At 42.5% G+C, this 21942-nt stretch overlaps 1 long non-coding RNA gene across 1 annotated transcript; it reads right to left on the reverse strand.

The window, feature by feature from the left end:
* Nucleotides 1-142: 142 nt before the first annotated feature.
* LOC133512118 (uncharacterized) lies at nucleotides 143-18916 on the reverse strand. Its single transcript, XR_009798104.1, has 3 exons — nucleotides 18849-18916; nucleotides 18565-18726; nucleotides 143-1481 (listed from the first exon to the last, which is right to left on the reverse strand). It is a non-coding gene; the product is annotated as an uncharacterized LOC133512118 (long non-coding RNA).
* Between the last annotated feature and the right edge of the window lie 3026 nt (nucleotides 18917-21942).

Here is a 21942-nt window from a genome sequence, read left to right on the forward strand (position 1 = left end):
AAACATTTAAAGCGCACACTATTTGAGTATTGAGATTTATATTGTTTAGTTTACTCAAATCTTACCAGAACTCTACGTATTTATTCCAAGGAGGATTCATTGTTAATTCAATAGACAACAAAAGTTTCTTACGTCGGTGCCATTACTGAGCTGATCATTTTATTTCATGATGATATTTCTCTGACAGAACAGGGTCAGTGTTATAATTTCTTCCATTTTCTTAGCCGCTTATCCTCACGAGGGTTGCGGGAGAGCTGGAGCCTATCCAACTGTCAACGGGCAGGAGGCACCGTACACCCTGAACTGGTTGCCAGGCAATCGCAGGGCACATCGAGACAAACAGACGCTCTCACAATCACACCTAATGACAATTTAGAGTCTTCAATTAACCTACCATGCACGTCTTTGGGATGTGGGAGGAAACCGGAGTGCCCAGAAAAAACCCACGCAGGCATGGGGAGAACATACAAACTCCACACAGGCGGGTCCGAGATTGAACCCGGGACCTCCGAACTGTGACGCTAACGCTTTCCGGCTGACCTATGTTATAATGTCCTTTGAAAATAAAATGGTTGACACAATCATCATAAAACATGATATGAAAGCAATATTTACCAATACTACTAATCGATCCAAACATTTCCATACTGCTTATTCTCACCAGGGTCGCAGGTGTGGTGGAGCCTATCCCGACTTTCTTTGGGCGAGAGGTGTGCTACACTGGCCGATTAACCGACCATGCATATTACTACTACGACCAATAATGATAATCATAATTTTGTGGGCGGCACGGTGGCACAGCTGGAAAGCATTGGCCTCACAGTTCTGAGGACCTGGGTTCAATCCCAGCCCTCCCTGTGTGGACTTTGCATGTTCTACCCGTGCTTGCGTGTGTTTCCACCCACATCCCAAAAACATGAAACATTAATTGGACACTCTAAATTGCCCCTAGGTGTGATTGTGAGTTTGCCTGTTGTGTGTCTCCATGTGCCCTGCGATTGGCTGGCAACCAGTTCAGGGTGTACATCGCCTCCTGCCCGTTGACAGCTGGGATAGTCTCCAGCACTCCCTGTGACCCTTGTGAGGATAAGCGACAAAGAAAATGGATGGAATTTTACCAAATCATACTATCTTTCAAGGTAAAGTTGAACTGGGCCAGCAGAATTGTGTTCAAAACCGCTTCTGTTTGAAACAATTATTGTTTGTGGATAGGTAAAATCACATCATATTTTTTTTTTGAAACTGTGCATCTGTGATGCGATTCAAATACATACATAATTCCTCTAGTCTCAAAGGGAACAAAGTACTGCAATCAAGACACCACGGTGCACGACTGTATGTAGTAGCATGTACAGTGTTATGTGGCGATGCATATTCTGGTCTCGACGGTTCTTATAACCAGAGGGGGGCAGTCTTCTTTCATTCACCAGCCAAGTGGATCTTCAGCGAAGTCTCAACGAAGGCAGGCTGGAGTTGGTCAGCTTGATGAGTGAGAGAAAACATTAGATTTAAAAGTTGGTCACATGTCATATTTATGGGAAAAAAATAGATAAACGCAGCGAAAGGAGCTAATGTCTACTTTTTAGGTCAAACTTATTTGACCGTTGACTGTCTCTGAGGGTGCACTTAATCCAATTTGAGATATTCGTCAAGATTTGGAAACAATTTTCTCCACGAGAGCAAATGGGCAGAAATAATCAGTTTGGGGGTCATTAAACTTATATACAAAAAAAAAAACAAACATCAATTAGACTCCAAATGCAGTCACTGGAATAAATTCACAGCCCTGGCAAAAAAAACATTGCATCATTATTAGTTGATTTATGCCAACAAATCTGAGTGTTTTTGTCATTTTCTGTTGTTATGGTTTTAACACCAAGATAGAAAGCAGACAAAAACCAGAATATAATCCGTACATCATGGTCGGCCTCACCACTGTTTTATAAACTTTGCCCTTCATCCTAGCGGAGACTCTTTTGTCACATAGAACACCAGACACCTTCCGCTAACTGTTCCCACCCCGATTGGACCCGTTTCTTCACTTCCTTACCACATCCTCCATTGCTCTGTATTTGAGCGCAAGTAGCCGAGTATTTGAAGTCGTCCACCCTCGCTAAAACAGTGGTGAGGCCGGCCATGATGTACGGATTAGAGACGGTGGCGCTGAAGAAATAACAGGAAGCAGAACTGGAGGTGGCAGAAATGAAGAGCTTGAGGTTTTCGCTTGGAGTGAACAGGTTGGATAGGATTAGAAATGACCTCATTAGAGGGACAGCCAAAGTTGGATGTTTTGGAGACAAGATTCAAGGGAGCAGACTTCGATGGTTTGGACATGTTCAGAGGCGAGAGAGTGAGTATATTGGTAGAAGGATGCTGAGGATGGAGCTCCCAGGCAAAAGAGCGAGAGGAAGACCAAAGAAAAGGTGGATGGATGTTGTGAGGGAGGTTATGAGGGCAGTCAGTGTTAAGAGAGGAAGATGCAGGAGATAGGCTTAGATGGAAAAAGATGACACGCTGTGGTGACCTCTAATGGGACAAGCCGAAAGGAAAAGAAGATGAAAGAATAGAAAGCAGACTTGGCTTTGAAATACACCCTCGAATTTGGAGTCCTCTTATTGTCTTTTAATTGTTTCATCTTGCAATGGTCTCTTAATTTTTTAATTTTTTTCCCCCCCAGAGTTGTAGATGAGAGTTTATTATGCCAGATACACGCGCAGATGGAGGAAATTGGTCTTATTTAGGCATTTGAAACCAGGCACAGCAAAAAATACGACAAAAAACAGTCATCAAGATAGCGTGGCGAAGGAAGTGTCCTTGAATCCATGGAATGGGCAGACTTTTTGTGCCGCACGAAGGGAAGCACATTGACAGAAGGAGGAGGATGAGGAGGACGAGGCAGCAGCGAGTCGTCGAACCCACTGAGGAAAAAGATGAAGGGATGACAGACGGGCCTGACACATAACTAGCAGGCCTGGGGGGAAACACAGGATGAAACAAGGGAAGTTGTTTTGTAGTTTTAGTGGAAAAATACATTTGTTGCTGTTTATATTAACGCATATACAGTGTATATCGCGCTCGGTCTGTCAGGATGAAGGATTTAATTAGTAAAAAGATGTCAACCTCTGTCAAAACCTAAAAATAACTTGAAAGACATACAATGGAAAATTCACTTTCAATTGTTTTTTTTTTTTTTTTTTTTTAAAATACAAATACTGTAGTTGGCTCTCTGGAGGTCCTTCCCACGCACAAAGTGGTAGTTAAACCAACAACATTTTTGATAATAGGCCCATTTTCTCACTGTTATCAAACAGGGGGACGAATTAACACCATGACCACCCCAGAGTTTCTCAGCCAATGAGTTTCTGGTCAAAAGAACCACCGACCCAGTGAAACAGGAACTCCATTGTGAGCATCGAGTAGCAGGTCGGCAGAATTAAGTTCTGATAAGAGATATGCAATGTCATTGCAATGCAATGTTGTGACATATGTGTTGCAATTGACGTTGGGTGACAGCACTTCCGCACTTCCTATGCTCGTGAGACCAGAACCACGGGTTGTCAAAGTAACGGAAGCTGTGCTCGCTATTGGCTTAACAGTATGTGGGGTGGGATCATGGGTGGCTCACTGCACGTAATCCATTGGCCCCATCGAATGGGCCAATTTCCCCAGTGCAGGAAATATGCTCTGAATATGATCCATGGGGTATGTTGATGAAAGCAAACATCAACACCCCATAACTCAAAATTGTGAAAAGAAACATGTAACATTTGATGCTTGTTGAGCTCTTGTGAGATGAAAACACAATTTCCAAAGGATAGCTTATGTTCTCAGGGTGTCATTCTACAAAATAAAAAATGTAATAATATAAAGCAACGTGGATATGTTATTTTTTTTTAGGAAAGTGCAGCATCAATTGTTTGGCTTCTTTTTAGGAAATAAACAATGCAGAGAAGCACAAGACTAACAACACTTTGCAGTCTACATTGCTACAATGCTATGTTTTTTTTTTTTTTGCTTACTCTGAAGATCGTGTGAATTCAAAATGATGCTCTGCTTTTTCGTGCTGAATTGACAGTCGCGCTCACCTGATGTCATTTAAAATGAGTTCACAAGTTTGACTTACCCCCAAAAGCATATCACGAGTCACGACGCTCTTGAGGCAGAAGTTCATCGGCATTGCATTTATCTACACAGACACAGCACATTTCGGCGGCACGGTGACTCAGCTGGTAAAGCGTTGGCCTCACGGTTCTGAGGACCTGGGTTCGATCCAAGGTCGTGGGGAATGCTGGAGCCTATTCCAGCTGTCAATGGGCAGGAGGCAGGGTACACCCTGAACTGGTTCCCAGCCAATCGCAGGGCACATGGAGACACACAACAGTGCCCCTAACTCAGAATCACACCTAGGGGCAATTTACAGTGTCCAATTAATGTTGCATGTTTTTGGAATGTGGGAGGAAATCCACGAAGGCACGGGGAGACCATGCAAACTCTACACATTCGGGTCCAGGATTGAACCCGGGACCTCAGAACTGTGAGGCCAAGGCTCTACCAGACTCAACCAACGTGCTGCCCACATCATAACAATGTTATTTAAAAGAATTCAGAGACTTATTATACTCCAAAAGTATCTTACATAAACGTGCAAATACACTTGTACTTAGTTTTTAAAATATTGTATGGCTCTTTTGAAATTACATTTTAAAATATTTGGCTTTTATGGCTCTCTCGGTGAAAAAGGTTCCCGCCCCCTGCCTTATTGCATGAACAGAACAGAAAAATAGAACAATAAAATTGCAATCATTTGAACGCCCTTAGAATATACGTACAGCATGTGAAGCACTTTGGAGCGTGTAGGTGATTGAATTAATCATAATAGCACAGATGTAAATAAATTGAGCAGTAAGCATTCTGCTGCGGTATAATCATATTTTTGTGCTATCAAGTCTCATAACGTATATGCGTGAAAGCACAAATGTTTGGCCATATGTATGCTCACGTGGATGCTTTAATATATAACATTGTGTCCTGTGTGTGTACAGTATATACCCATGCGTACGCATTTACTTGCGCTTCGATTCTTCTGCACCTCCCCCTGGCCCCCGGCGCCCCCGAGGTTACTCTCCTTACATTGACACTCATTATCAGCGATATGCAAGGCAATTAGCGGCAATGGTGCCTTCCACATCGCAATGGCTCCACCGCTACCATCTGCCAGTCGACACACGCAAGAGCCTAATGAATAATATAGCATGGCGCTGTTGCAAAATCTCCTCATGTGCATAATATGGAGTGATTCTAGGAGTGGTGGATTTTGAGCTAAACTGAGGCGATAGAGAGTGATAATGATGACGATATCATGCAATATTAAATAGCATCTTGAAAAGGCTGATCCAACCTACATGCAACAACAAAGGCTCAAGGGATTTTTATTATTTTCTTATGCCACCTTATTCCTGATCCTGTATACAGTAAGCAGTCAAAAATAGGGCAGAAAAGAAGATGCTTTGGTTTCTGTTACCTTCACATGGGATAGTAACAAGTACAAGCAGATACCACTGTGATTAAAAACAAACAAACAAAAAAAAAAGCTTTCTACATTTTCTTCCTCAATGCAAAAAAAGAAACAGAAAAGCTAACTTAAAGGGCCACTGTCATGAAATGCATGATTTTTAGTATGTTATTAATGAAAAAACTGGGGCCGACTTGGACCCATGCGTTTTTTCACCACAAAACATGATTTTGACGTATACAGCTTTTTGTGACTCCCGCCATGAAAATCCTCTCGAGGGATTTGTTTTCGAGAAGAAGCAGGAAGTGATGTACGGGGCAGGAGCGCCCTCCAGTGGACTTGTTTGTTTCTATTAGTTTTACCTGCAGGTAGGTCGCTCATTGTTCCTTCGTGTTAGCCGGCTCGTTGCATTGCTGAGCATTGCTTGAACACGCGGGAGGATGGATTTACCCTTCATAAGTTTGCAAGAGACCTGGTTTGCTGTGAAAAATGGATTGCACGGGTGCAAAGGACGAGAGCTTCGTGGGTTACAAATGACAGGTAGGTGTGTATACAGCTACTAAAAAAAAACGATAGTTGGGGTCGGGGGTGACGTAATCCACTCAGAATGTAACAAAAGATCCATCTATGTAAGGGAGGGGTGCCAAATGTGTCGATGTACCCATTGGCGTCGCAGACGGCTTCGGCCGGGGTGGATCATCGTGGCGCCACCCGGGTGGCTCATGCATACTGTCCGGGAGTCTGTTGTAAGTTAGAAGTGATCCGCATGTCACCTAATTATGGCTCAAAACGAAACGAAATGATAGGGTAACTGGCCCTGGTCACTTCACTCGATTGCGTCTGTGGTGGACGGCTTCGCCGGCACCCCGTCTGCGGCGGACGGCTTCGGCCGGGGTGGCTGGCTCATACATACTGTCTGGGAGTCTGTTGTTAGTTAGAAGTGATCCGCATATCATCTAAATATGGGTTGAAACGATAGGATAATATTGCCCCGGTCACTTCACTCGATTGCGAGATGTTCTCTTCTTTGAAAAGAGCTTCCGTGTCCCATAGTAGGTGACAGAGCGTGCTTTCAATGGTGAATGTCACGGTGTGACGGAATGAACAGACGTTGCAGGCAATATGGCGACCACTTCGATGTTGAATCCGCAACTTTGACCATGGATGACATGCTCTACGCTCATATTTCTGTTTTCGTATAGACATTGAAGTGAATAACGTTGTATGTATTTTTCATTACGATATTTATTTTAGAATGTTTATAGGGATGACACTTAACCTTTAACCTTACCACTGTTATCCCTCCTTGCCCTTTTAAATGAGGATTTGACTGGACACTTTTGCTAGTATTATCTAGTTTAGACGTGGGGCTGCTCTTTGCCGACAATGATAGGTTGTAAAATGAAACTCTTAATTTTTTTTTTTCTGGCACTGATTTCTGCAAGATGACCAGTGTTTAAAAGAGAGATGAGGAGGGAGGAAAGTGGGGCTGGCCATGAAATATGAAATGGACATGAGAGAAAAGCAGAGGCAGAAAGTAAGACGGTAAGAAAGCAAAGGAGAGGTCTCCGTATGGCTGGGGGTGGGGGGGATGTGCAGCATCTGCAAGTGGAGCAGAGAAAGAGAATTGTCCTCAGCTGCACTATTGCTTTTATGAGAGTTGAGCTGCAGCAGGAGACAACAACCCTGATTCCTAATGGAGTATGTGTGTGCGTATCTGCGGATGGTTGAGCCCACACACACATGCACACTGAAACGGAGGCGTCAACATTTAATCGCAACTTTCTATTTAAGCGGCTGTGTAGTTGTAAAAGATGAAGCAAGACACCATCATAGCAACAACGGTTTTTCATAGCTCATAGCCGGACTATTAATGCATTTTATTGTCCGGAATATTCAGCCAATAGGATACAAAGCTATTTTAAGTACTGGAATGGTAATGCATACAAATTCAATGGATAATGCATCAAATGATCAGAGCTGAATCTGCCTTTTTACAAATGAGTTCTGTGGTTCTCTAACCCTAACCCTGGTGAGGATAAGCAGTATAGAAATGTTTGGCTCGATTAGTAGTAGTAGTAAATATTGCTTTCTTATCATGTTTTATTATATTGTATCAACCGTTTTATTTTCAACGGACATTATAACATAGGTCAGCTAGAAAGCGTTGGCCTCACAGTTCTGAGGTCACCGGTTCAATCCTGGAACTTTTGGTAAATACATCCATTCATTTTCTTAGCGGCTTATCCACACCAGGGTCGCGGGGAGTGCTGGAGCCTATCCTGGCTGTCAACGGGCAGGAGGCGGGGTACACCCTGAACCGGTTGTCAGCCAATCGCAGGGCACATGGAGACAAACAGCCACACTCACAATCACACCTTGGGGCAATTTAGAGTGTCCAATTAATGTTGCATGTTTTTGGGATGTGGGAGGAAACCGGAGTGCCCAAAGAAAATCCACACAGGCACGGGGAGAACATGCAAACTTCACACAGGGGGGGCCGGGATCAAACCCGGGTCCTCAGAACTGTGAAGCCAACTCTTTACCAGCTGATCAACTGTGCCGCCGGTAAATACATTAACACTCAATTTTAATGGCACTGTCAGAGTGGTAGTGTCAGTTTGCTGTTGATGGAAGAGGAAAAGGCACGAGCAGGTACAAGGCAGTGTGCAACATGTAATTGAAAAAGAATGAAATCCAAAATGCACCCTCAAGATAAATAAATACATAAATTCAGACATACATATATACTGACTAAACACAAATCCAAAATTACAATACTCAAAATGGAATGAGAAGCGGTCTGGCCAGGAAAAATGTCATATTGTACATGACTTATTGTAGTTTTAGCGGTGTACTGGTACAAGCGGACTGTAATACACCACCAAAACATTGGATACGAAATGTGGATACATGAGTGAAACATTACAAACGCTTCTCAGCACGATGCGGTGCAGTTTTACACCTCTGCAAACTACAAGCACAGTAACAAATCTCTGTCTCGTTCGATAACGCACGCGTATCTCATAAATCATCCGCTGGGTTTGGAATAGAAAAGCCTGCAGTGACAACCAGAGAATTATTCTCACTTCTCCAAAGCTCAGTTTCCCTCTAACTCATTGGTTTGGTTTTCCCTTTGATGTTTGGCTAACTTTTTTTTTTTTTTTCCCAAGCAACGTCTCTGTAGAGGCAACATATCCTGTACTTCGGGCATATTTTTAATATTACTCATTATGAAAGAACAAATGTAAATGCTGTTTGTTTGTTTTTTTTTTTTGAATGCAGAAATGTAAGCACAAGAAGAACTGTAAAACATATTTCCAAGAAACACCCTCCATCTGCTCTTTGTAGGTAAACTCAGGCTTTATGCCCATGTGTCATTTGTGGTCTTCTTTTGTTATCAATGGCATCTTATCATGACCAACAAAAAGTTGATGTGCAGTTTTGTTTTAGTCATTCAAAAAGTGTGATTTAGGTCCCAAGTGGTCTATCCTGGAGAGAAACAGATTAACTATAATTCAAGGCTAATGGTTATTGAATAGACTTCTCATCAAATGAACCCAACACTGCAAAATGCACATTATCCGATCCAGATAATCTAAATAAACATCTGCAATAAGAAGCTGAAAGACCACAATTCAAAGCTCAGAAGCAGTACGAATGGCCGGATAAGATGCCGGTGCCCCAGTTGAGTGAATCAATCAATCGATGTTCTTAATGTTCTGCTCTCCTTGCGATGTTCAGTCAGAGCAAGTGCTAATCTGAAGCGTTACGCCCACACCGAAGCCACCGAGCCGTTCTGATTCAATCGTTTATTCAAACGGGGATTCTCATCGAGAGCGGACTGATTTCTGTGAAAATTAGTTTAGCGACAGCTGACACGATGCAGGAGCAAAGTGATAGAGAAACATACTTGTTCACAACCCAAATCACGGGAAGAAAACAATAAACCGATGTGACGCAAATGTCTACATTACAGATGAGAGAGCTCTCGCTCCTGTATTGCATGTTAGCAGTTGGTATTCGACTTGTTAGCGTTGACATGTTGGGGCTGCTGTGGCTCAGTCCAGTGACCGAAGATTCAACGGTTTGAATCCCAGTTTCGACCGTCTGTACATTCTTCCCCGGTGGGCCTGGCAGCGCTTTGCCCGTTAATGTGTGAAAGTGTGTGTGAATAGGTAAATGTGACACCTTGTAAAGCCACTGTGATGGTGTAGATGCAAAATGCAAGTGCATTTAGCATTGTCATTTTAATTTCTTTGAATTAAGACCGCATTTCTTGACCAGCTGGTTTTATTTTATTTTTTTAAAAAACCTCATTGAAGAAATGGAAGAGAGGCTGGATTGTCTCGCTGATAAATCTCGTTAATCACCAAAATACTTTTGGCCGAAGGAACCAGCGCTAACGTTAGCATTAATAGTTGTACTGTGTATTTTGCACTGTGTATTTTGCACATGCAGGCACATCTTAAGGGGACTTTACTTCACAATGAAGGCGGAGAACCAGCAAGACTACACAGAAGGGAATGACTACAAAAACACATCCATACAGGAAGATGTGATTTTATTAAAATGTTTATATTTTGCTATTTTATTAAATGTAGACATTGAATTAAAAAATAAATGCCATCATTGAAGAGGTTATATGGCGTTGATGCATCTCTATGATGATTGTGATGGCTGTTATTTCCACCCCTTACCCAACAGGATATTGTTCAACTCAAGTCTTTCCAAGACCTCCCCTCAGGCCTTTGGTCTCGCTGCTCTCCTATCTTCGTACTGCCGTTACCTTCCTCCTCATAAAAATACATCTGGAGCGGCGCATGTCCAATGTAAAACTCCTCAACATGAGGATGGTCCATTTTCATAATGGTGTGAATATCCACTTATTCATCACTGTGGAGTAGTTTCCCAGCACTTGATGTGCAGGACCATGGTGGAGTATTTTTGTACCGCTGCAGAAAGCATCAGGCTTTAATGAGTCCGACGCTGAAATGGATGGTTCACATTTACTAAGTGGTACCTGAGAGATGGGTCATCCACTGTAATAGCCCGCAAAAATACATTGCAAAATCCCAGTTTGTATCACTCTTGTGCTGATAAAATCGTCCACAATGGCAAAGTGTTGTTGACGAGAGAGGGGAGAGAGTCGTTATGTTCCTAATTTACAACATTTCAAAAGGAAAATGAACTCAACGCATTTCTCTAAAACTTCATTTAAATTTAGAGTAACAAGCACATCGATTCCACTGGGAATCCATAAAACCTTAATGATGTTTTTTTTTTTTTTTTTTTTTAACCCAATAAAATGAGCTACCATAACTACTTACTAGTTGGGTTGATTTTCTGACAATGCTTACAGTGGGACTCATTTATAAAGTCTTCTTCTTTTCCTTTCGGCTTGTCCCGTTAGGGGTTGCCACAGCGTCTCATCTTTTTCCATCCAAGTGGACCCACAGTCTTCATGTACTCCCTCACAGCATCCATCAACCTTTTCTTTGGTCTCCCTCTCTCACTTGTTTGCCTGGCAGCTCCATCCTTTGTGCCCTTCTACCAATATACCCACTCTCTCTTGCCGCTGAACATGTCTAAACCACCGAAGTCTGGTCTCTCTAACCTTGTCTCCAAAACATCCAACTTTGGCTGTCCCTCTAATGAGCTCATTTCTAATTTCACCAACCTGCTCGCTCCGACCGAGAACCTCAACATCTTCGTTTCTGCTACCTCCAGTTCTGCTTCCTGTTGTCTCTAATCCGTACATCGTGACCGGCCTCACCACTGTTTTGTAAACTTTGCCCTTCATCCTAGCAGACACTCTTCTGTCACATAACACACCAGACACCTTCCGCCAGCTGTTCCAACCTGCTCGGACCCGTTTATTCACGGTCCTCATTGTAGTCTTCTTCTTTCTGGTCCAATGTAGGCCTCTCTGGAGTTAGCATTAGCGTTAGCGTCATTGATAAAGTAAAAGTGGGGAAACAGGAAATATTAATCATGGCTTATCAAGATATAAAAAACAACAAGACTTAAAATTGTATCTTTGTAAAACATATTTTTTGACATTCCCTACTTGATTTTGTGCTCACCGTGTACTATTCACAGTCAGTAAGTAACATCTCAGTTCCAATGCATTGTCCTTCACAGAGTTTACAAGATAAAATGTGCCTCAGACATCTTTTCAATGCTGTCCATGCTATTCATTTTCTTTTGCCCGACAGACCCTCAAGCTGATCTTGCATCCCTCCTCCATCTTTCGACATGTGTTCATCACCACGCGGCTCCTCAGCTCACTGGACTGGGACGTAGGCCATATTAACTCGGCCGATGCTCGCCGAGGTCAAGTGTTATGGACGCAATAACGCCGGTGACTGGAGAGCATGAAACGGCCCATTTGCCCATTTTCGACAACCCTTAATATCGGTTGACGGGCTTCATTAACCTACCTGATGTCTCGCAGTCTCATTTGACCAGTGACGTTTCAGCCTTGAGGTGATGAGCATCACATTTAATTTATGCAGGACCATCTGGCTCAAATCAGGAAGCAACAACAACATTTATAAACAGTTTTTTCTTACATTTTCTAAATGCAACGGTCCACATTGGTTGCTGTCACCGGGCAGGTCATTTAAAGTGGTCACTAATAACCACGCGACACACCGTCGAGCACCGTGTTTGTCGTGCAGCCCTTTCATTTTGTTTTTGATTGAGCAGCAGCTGTGCTTGGTCGAAATAAATGTTTGCAAAGACAACAGTTATGCTGCCAAAATGTTTGAGTACTTGGATTCAGAGAATTAAGACTCATTCGTACAATGGGCATAGGTATTGGTATAAATCCCATTCGTGGGGAGTGCCCCATTTTTGGGACATCATGATTTTTACGCATTATATCCTTCAGTATATTGAAATATTTAAGTGTGTTAATCTGAAGCTATAATTTGGTATCAGGAAAGGAGAACTCATCGGTCAAAGTTAGCACGGAGTTATTTCCCTTTCCTTCCTGACCTAACATGGCTGCCTTAAGTACACTTGAAGTGTTTTCCAAGAGAAAAAAGGGAGAAAGGTCAGTATGCAAACAAGCTTGTCTTCAAAATGCTAATCCATCGGTATTATTAAAGCGTAAGTGTCATTCTAGAATAAGAATTCATGAATAAACATATCTCTAGTATGTACCACTACACAGAACGGATAACATACCCGTCCCAGTTTTGGGACACTGCCCACGGGAGGGTACATCTTATTTGCCCTTTGTTTTATGCATTAAACAAAAAAGAAGCGTTATTTCCTTGATTGTGGCCTGTTAGGAGACTTTTATCTCAATAAGGCAAAAAATTGCCACCATGCCCATGAATGGGTTAACATCAGAACTTCTAAAAAAAAAAAAAAAAAAAGTAGCACTGCTAAACCACCAGTGGGTCTTTTTTTGACTTTAACTTGATAATTACAGAAACTGACGAACAAGCTGATATTTCCATCAATTTGAATTAGATGTATGTATTAGACATGCTTATTAACAATGAATACTAAAATGTTTACTGGTACATGTACAATATATCTAATCATCAACTTGACAGGCTACAATAATTTCTCACTGGCAGCCGTATAAATTTCAATCAAGATAAAGTTGGTGCACAGAAATGCCAAAGAAACGAGTAGAAAAGCTGGAGCTGACCCGTCTCTATCCATCATCAACCACGTCTGCGGAACTAGTTTTATTTTTTTCCATACTCCCTGTCTCAGAAAACGGTGAGCCCATCCACCTGCGCCTCATTGCCAGCAAGTGAATTTCTCAAATGTTGTTGGGTCCATTTCAGCTGCCAATTTATCCGCAAATGATGAACCACCATCCCCTTGGGCATGGTGGACATCTTGTTGTTGGTAGACTACATTGTTTCGCTCTCATGCTAGAGCTGATACGTGCCAGCACTTTTGTATGTGACTTTATTCAGGCGCCGTTTGTCGACAAGCGATGTCTTAGAACAGGGGTGTCAAACTCATTTTTGTCGCGGGACACATTGTACTTGCGGTTTCCCTCAAAGGGCCGTTATGGCTGTTAAACGATAAAAATCTTTAACTGCCTCACCATATTCACACACGAAATTCATGAACTAGTTTTGGAATCAGAAATGAAGTTTTTCCAACTATTGTTGTATGGTAACACAAAAATGGTTGTAATTGCTCTATGTTATTATTTAAGAAATGACAATGTGAAATTTCCCTACAGGTTTGAACAAAAAATCATGCAAGTTGATAGACATGATTTTCCTCCGCGGGCCACATGAAATCATGTGGCGGGCCAGATCTAGCCCCCGGGCCTTGACTTTGACATCGATGTTTTAGAAATTTGTCCACAGTGGCCCTTCAAAAGAAAAGCATGTATGATGCCATATCAGCTATTTTCCAACTCAGTGTGGTTGATTTGATGAGGAGGAAACACAGCAAACATGCCATACGCTTTTTTCGTAGTTGTGGTCGTGACACGGCGATCTGTCCTTTATCCCCTCCAATCGGCAAATGAACCAATCAGGTGTACGAGCAGGAACAAGGACGGAGGATCATTTGCAAGACGTATGCATAAAGTGGACATTTTTCAAGATTTATTACAGTTCCCAAGTGTTTTAATAGGACGTGTGTGACATTCTTTTGGCAAAATACACCACAAATGACAAATTGTTATCTACATTGCACAAGCTATTTCTCGTCTCGCTGAAATGAAGTTGCCTTTATTATCTCATGCAAGTAAGCGACTGTACATCCTGCCCCTTATACCGTACTGCTTTTGTCACCATGACGACCAGGGCTGGAGCCCGAGCATTGCGATAAGGGGAGCGCTCAAAAATGTGGAGAAAAAAATGCATCTATTGAAATGGTAACATCCTTTTTACTAATGGAGGCAGCGCTTTATTGTGCACTTCACTTGACTTCACTTTCACAGCACTTCATTGCGTGGATGTGGGAAATGGAAACATCACCTTACACGAATACCCCACACCGCTACTGCATCAACAACTTCACCAAGCCCACCGGTATGTCGGCCCCATCAAAATCTTAGCTAACGCTCTTAGCTAATGCTACTCTGTGAATCCAGCAAAAATCGATGCAGACATAGCATCTGTGGGGGATGTGGGTGATTCTGAATGAAATCATTTCAGATATATGGCTGTATTCTGGATAGTTGTCCAGGCTACCTGATCCTGTCACGGCCAGAGAATCTTTGTGTGAGTGTATGTGTGTGTTTGGAGTGGGTAAGGGGGAGGTGAAGCAAACTTGACACGCTACTACTGAATAGTGGAGTATGAGCTATATAGGAAGATCACGAAATACTGTATTGTATGTATCTATTTGTATACAAGCAAACAAGTGTACTTTGTCCTGATATATGGTACCTGTAATAATGATAGTTCTCTACAAGGGCCAGGTTTACTTCATGTTTTCCTTATTTGTGCTGTTTTCCTGTTTACATTCTGACAGTACGCTGACCAACAAAAGCATTGTCACATGGTTGGTTGTGGCACATTTTTGGGAGAAATACCGGCCTTGGCAGGATCCTCGAGGGTGCATGGGAGTTTGCCCAACCAGTCTACATGTGTTTTGTGGAATTGGAGAAAGCGTTCGACCGTGTCCCTCGGGGAGTCCTGTGGGGGGTTCTTCGGGAGTATGGGGTACGAAACCCCTTGATACGAGCTATACGGTCGCTATACGACCGTTTGGTCCGCATTGCCGACAATAAGTCGGACTCCTTTCTGATGAGAGATGGACTCTACCAAGGCTGCCCTTTGTCACCAATTTTGTTCATACAGTAACTTTTCGGGTCTTGTTCACGAGTGAGAGAAGAATGGAGCGGGAGATCGACAGATGGATCAGTGCAGCGTCTGCAGTGACGCAGACTTTGTATCAGTCAATTGTGGTAAAGAGGGAGCTAAGTCAAAAGGCGAAGCTCTCACTTTACCAGTCGATCTACGTTCCTACCCTCACCTATGGGCACGAGCTGTGGGTCGTGACCAAAAGAACAAGATCCCGGATATAAGCGGCCGAAAGGAGTTTCCCCCGCAAGGTGTCCAGGCTCTCCATTAGAGATAGCGTGAGAAGCTCGGTCAGCCCCTGCTCCTCCGCATTGAGAGGAGCCAGATAAGGTGGCTGGGGCATCTGATTTGGAGGCCTCCCAGACACCTCCCTGGTGAGGTGTTCCAGGCATGTCCCACCGGAAAGAGACCCCAGGGACGACCCAGGACATGCTGGAGGGACTAATGTCTCTAGGCTGGCCTGGGAACACCTCGGGATCCCTCCGGATGAGCTGGAAGAAGTGGCTGGGGAAAGGGAAGTCTGGGTATCCCTGCTGAAGCTACTTCCCCCGCAACCTGATCTGGTAAAGCGGTAGGAAATGGATGGATGGATGGAAAAATACCCTTGGATGATGAGAAACGTATATTCTTTGGTCTTTAGCCAGTGTATAAAAATAGTTCTGTATCGACATTTCAATCAGGATTGTCTCTCACATTGGCAAAACTTCACATTATTTGCCCTTCTACCCCATTTTGTACAAAGATTTCAAAACTTCAAAGCAGTATTGTTATTCTATGTTATCAAACAGCATACTTATATTTGTACATTCAAGCTTGTGTATGAGGCAATGCAATGCCATAGAGGTGTTGACTACTTCCAAATGAATGCTCATGAATGTAGAAAATTTTCAAAGTGAACTGCTGCACGGTGAAACATGATTGCAGCTATTAACAGTGGCACTGGTGAATGAGCGCAGTTACCAGCTCAACACCAATTCACACTTAGTTACTTCCTCATTACAGCCTCTTGGAGAACCAAATCCCAGCAAAAACATTTTAATGTGACAATCTTAAGGCCATCTAAATGATGGTTTTGCACACGCGCTGTTTGCATGTTCCTGGAGGGTTTTTAATATGATTCCCAAATTACATACGTACATGTGGAAAATGAAACAAAAGAAAATGGCCATAGTAGTAACTGAAAGGAACAAAAGTAATAACGGTATATTACTGAGGATGAACTAATGAAAATCAGGCATTACTTTCGGGCTCTATTTCAACAACACACTAACAACAAAAATTGACAAAAAATACTTCATTGATTTGAATGCAGCCCTATGGGGACACAAGCCAGTGCAATCTTTTGGCCGGTCCCAAGCCCCGATAAATGCGTCAGGAAGGGCATCCCTCTTAAAACTTTGCCAAACAAAAATGCACGTTCATCTGAAGAATACCACACCGGATCGGTCGTGGCCTGGATTAAGAGCGTCCATCCATCCATACCGTCAACCGGCAGGGCATCAGTGAAAATTCAGCTACTATAGGTCCAATACAAAGAAGAGGTGTAAATCGATGTCACATCCCGGCTGCACGTAGGTGGACCAAAATGCAGGACTCCCAGGCAAAGGCATAATGTTCAGTGGCTTTTATTCTCAACTGAAAAGATGCCCAAGTACACAGTCCAAGAAAGCAGAATCCAAAAACGAGAAACAGGTTTCGATGACTATGAAGCTAAGTAGCAGAGTAACCTGGGATGCGATCAACCATACTCACTAAGACAAAGCAAAGAAATGGCAAATGCCAGTGACATAAACTCCAACTTAAATGCCTGTCTAATTACAGTCCGAATGTGAAACAGCTGTGACCGGTGACAGGCGTCACCGCCCAGAGCAGTGACCTGGCCACGCCCCTCTTGGCAGTGGCCAAGCCTTGCTCATGACAAGCGAATTCTTTAGCAGAAGAAGAACAGGAATGCACAGAGCCTACAACTGAGTTTAGGATGGTGCCGACCCCAAATGGGACAAGACGAAAGGAAAAGAAGAAGACTTGATTGATTTGAGTGACTGCAATTACTGCAATGAAACAAACTAACCCTCAATGAGATGTGTACATGTTGACAAATATTTTGGTCAAGTTCTCGTGCTTCAGTTGCTTCCTTGGATGTTCAATAGGACATTAAACAGGACTCAAGTGAAGCAAAGCAAAGCAAATTTAATTCTGTAGTGCATCTCATGCACAAGGTAACTCGTTGTATTTTACATGATTAAAAGCATTTAAAAACATCAAAATAACTTCTTATAAACATTTAAAACAGAGGAAAAAAACAAGAGTACGACTAAAATAGTATACAGAGCAAGATATTTCAATTATAATACTAGTAAAAATACTTTTAAAAAGCATGAGGAAAAATGAGTTTTAACATGTACGCTTGGGGCTGATGTCACTTCTGTTGGTATCTGATTCCATTAGTGTGCAGCAGAATAGCCAAATGCTGCTTCACCATTTTTGCTTTGCACTCTATGCTCCAATATTTGACCCAAGTTTGTCGATCTCAGAGTGATATTCGGTTTATAGCCCACGAGCATTTCTTTCATTTGTTATCATTTAATGATGTATAGACCAGTAGCAGAATTTTAAAATATATTCTAAAGATGACTGGAAGTCAGTGTACGGACTTTAGAATTGGAATGGTTGGCTCGGACCTATTAGTACTGGTCAGAACTTGAGCTGCAGCATGCTCAATGAGCTGCTTTTTTGGGAGTCCGGTCAAAAGACCATTACAATAGTCAAGTCTACTTGAGATAAAAAGCATGGATGAGCTTGTCCTGATCTGCTTGACACATGCAAGACTTCACATTGGATATATTAATTTAAATGGTAGAAGGCAATTTTAGTAAGTGATTTGGTATGACAATCGTCTTTTCTTTCTTGCCAAAACAGTTATCTAAGTTTTGTTGTGGTTTCATTGAAGAAAACTTCACCACATCCAGTTTTTATTTGCTGCAAATCAGCCAGCACAGACTGCGGAAAAGCTTTAAAAAAAAGTCTGATGGTATTGAGTCAAGACGTCTCATTGATGGTTTTGGCTGCCCAACCTCTTTCTCGACAGTTTTTTTTGTTAATAATATAAAATTCTGTGACAGTAAGGTGTTTTCCCTTTGTGGTTTCAGACGTGGTATCGTTTTATCATTTTGATGATTTGTCCTGTATTTAACCTGATAGATTATGTAAGTATTTTATCACTAAAATAACAAGCAAATTCGTTGCACTTACTTGTAGTCTGATTTTTGTTCTTGTTGTTGTTCCGAGTCATTCTCTGGTGTTTTCAGATGTGTGCTGCTATTGGAGGACTCATGACCTGCAACTTTTTTTTGACAGCGGGTAGCAGATTTCACTCCAGAATGCCTTGATATGTTTTTAGTCTTTCACTGCACCCTGTACAGATCCAAGAGAGAGTCCCTGTGTGAGATGTAACAAAGCAGCCCTGAACATAACAAAGCTTTGTCCTTGTTTCGCAGTCAGTACTTCTTCTTTGTCTGTATGTTTAGTTTTTGCACCTGCATAAAGGATCTGCCGATTTGGTGCGCCCAACAGTTCCACTTTTGGCCATCCATCCATCCATCCACCATCCATCCATCCATCCATCCATCCATCCATCCATCCATCCATCCATCCATCCATCCATTCTTAGCCGGTTATCCTCACAAGGGTCGCGGGGAGTGCGGGAGCCTATCCCAGCTGTCAACGGGCAGGAGGGGGGGTACACCCTGAACTGGTTGCCAGCCAATCGCAGGGCACACCGAGACAGACAACAGTTGCACTCACAATCACACCTAGGGTCAATTTAGAGTGTCCAGTTAATTTTGCATGTTTTTGGGATGTGGGAGGAGGAGGAGTTCCCAGAGAAGGGAAAGGGGAGGACATGCAAACTCCACGGAAGCGGGAACGGGATTGAACCCGGGTCCTCAGAACTGTGAGGCCAACGCTTTACAGCTGCCTCACTATGCCACCCACTTTTATCTCATCTGTCCAAATACATTCTCCAAGCTGCTTGGTGGTTTTTCAGCCAATCAATTTCCAATTGTAATGTTTGGTCGGACCTGAAACAGATATTTGCTAATATGATATGTTGAGCGGCACGTTGGATCAGCTGGTAAACCGTTGGCTTCACAGTTCTGAGGTCCCGGGTTCAATCCGGGAACCACCTGTGTGGAGTTTGCATGTTCTCCCCGTGTCTGCGTGGGTTTCCTCCGGGCACTCCGGTTTCCTCCCACATCCTCAAAAATATGCAACATTAATTGGACACTCTAAATTGCCCCTTGGTGTGACTGTGAGTGCGGCTGTTTGTCTCTCGATGTGCCCTGCTGTTGAATGGCAACCAGTTCGGGGTGTAACCCGCCTCGTGCCCGTTGACAGCTGGGATAGGCTCCAGCACTCCCTGCGACCCTCGTGAGGATAAGCGACGAAGAAAATGGATGATATGTTGATATAAAATATGGTATATTTCATCATATGATAAAAGCCAATTTTAATTCTGCCACGGTTTAGACGGATTAATGAAGAATGTGGGTTAACAGAAGAAAAAGAAAGAATGTACAAATAGTAAATGAGGTAACGTACTGCAGATTACTGCAGAAAATGGATGGGTGGATGGATGGATGGATGGAATTAGACTGTAGGCCTGTACTGCTTTTCACCACAAAGGCTCTTTAGTGTCCCATTGCTGTTGTGTAACTTTAGAAGTTCTCCTGTTTATTACACTTGATCACACTTTTTTTAATTACTACACATGATCTTAAAACAGGTGATAGTTGGCATTACTCTTAGTAGACGCAGAATACCGTACACGCATCTGGTATGCATGGCAACCAAAGCTGCCGGGATTGGGAATTGGTGTTTGCGTGTTTGGGCGCGCGTTCAATTGAGCCAACAAGTGAGACAAAGGACCGAGGTCGAGAGGAATGAATGAGAGAGATAAAACGTGTAAGTCGAGGAATAAAAATAGGTTCGTGTCATCACAGCAGTGAGGCGCAGACAGACAGGAGAAAAAGAGAGAAAGAAGAGGGGAGGTAGTGCGAGCTCCACGGCATCTTCTTCTTCTGCCGCTCGCGCTCTTTGCTATCACTTGCTTTTGCGACTCAGCAGCAAGCAGCATGGAGCGGGAACCTCCAAGATTCAGTATGTAATTTCCATTTTAATATCACTTGTCTTGGTTTGCTATGATGCTGTGATTCGTTTGACTTGGCACGGCATTGTTTTTTTTACTGACCTTAGTTTAAATTTCTTCTGGATTGTGGGCGCTGGTCTCAAAAGTGTGCACGTGTGTGTTCAAAAGTCTGATAACCACTGAGATCACCTTCTGATGTGTTGGATCTCAGTCTTTTGGCTTGGTTATTCCATGTACATGAGGTAGATGTGGTTTATGTACATATTTCAATTGATGTTGTCAGTGAGTATATATTAATATTGTTGGTTACAATTGTCAGTATTTATAAACAGATGTGAATTAATCAGGAAATCAGTCTTTTTCTCTTGAAGACAGGAAAATTGAAATGGAGCTGACCGTGTCAGGATAGGACAGCTCCATTTTAATCGAATATGAACTGATTTTCAAATACCTGTTGAATCAATCACCTCCTCCTTCAAAGGCTTTTATCTTGAAAGCGACACAGTTCTGGTTTTCATCTTTATCTTCATTTGTTGCATTGTTCCCCACACCTAATGGTCAAAAATGGGAAGCCTTGCAATCTCCTCGTCCTTTTGAGTGTGAGCGTTTTTTTGTGTTTTTTTTTTTTTTCCTCCATAAATCTGTGTCCCGATACCTGCACTGGGCCAGGTGACATGAGGACCCCAGCACTGATGATGTCCTGAAATATAGATTCCATGACATTTGGAATTCGTCAGATCCAAATTGAAGGAACGTGACTACTGCAATATGAGTGATTGATTAAGGATGGAGATGGAATTGTACACATTTTAAAATGTCACAGCTTGCGTGAGCGGTCGCATTTCTTTAAAATGTATTCATTGTTGCCTTCACTTTGAACCTGTCTATCATGAAGGAGTAATGCTTTTGTAATTTTGATCTGGCTGGTGTGCCTTTCCCGTCAGAGCTTTCGGAATCTCATATATGTTTATCGGTGTGGTTAAAAATTTCATACAGTATGTGAGGACACATATAAGCTAACACAAATATGTATGGGGACTACACAGATTCAATCGTTGGCTAGTGATGGCTTCGCAGGTATGCGGATCAATTTTCGGAATTGTTGTGCGGTGGATGTGTACCAACTTTCAGAAGGCTTTTAACGATATTTTTCCACATGCATTTCTCCGTGCCGACAGAATATACTGAATGGAGAACACAAATCATAAATTGACACAATTCCAATTATTTCACCTTGCTGAAAGAACTGGATACACTTACTGTAGCGGAGAAAATAATCTTTTCAATCATTGACAATCATTGTATCAATATACAATTAGAGTAAAGAAGGTTTGATAATGTATACTTGAACCATTTGGTGAGGTTACTGTTTGAATTCTTTTCTTAGCCATTCTTTCACCTCTTATCATATACAATGTGGCGTGAAACTCAAATTTGATCTCAGACTGAGAGTGACTTTTTGTTGATACAGTACATCAGTTCTC

Source organism: Syngnathoides biaculeatus, chromosome 2, assembly GCF_019802595.1.
Source record: "Syngnathoides biaculeatus isolate LvHL_M chromosome 2, ASM1980259v1, whole genome shotgun sequence".
In the NCBI taxonomy this organism is placed as follows: Eukaryota; Metazoa; Chordata; class Actinopteri; order Syngnathiformes; family Syngnathidae; genus Syngnathoides; species Syngnathoides biaculeatus.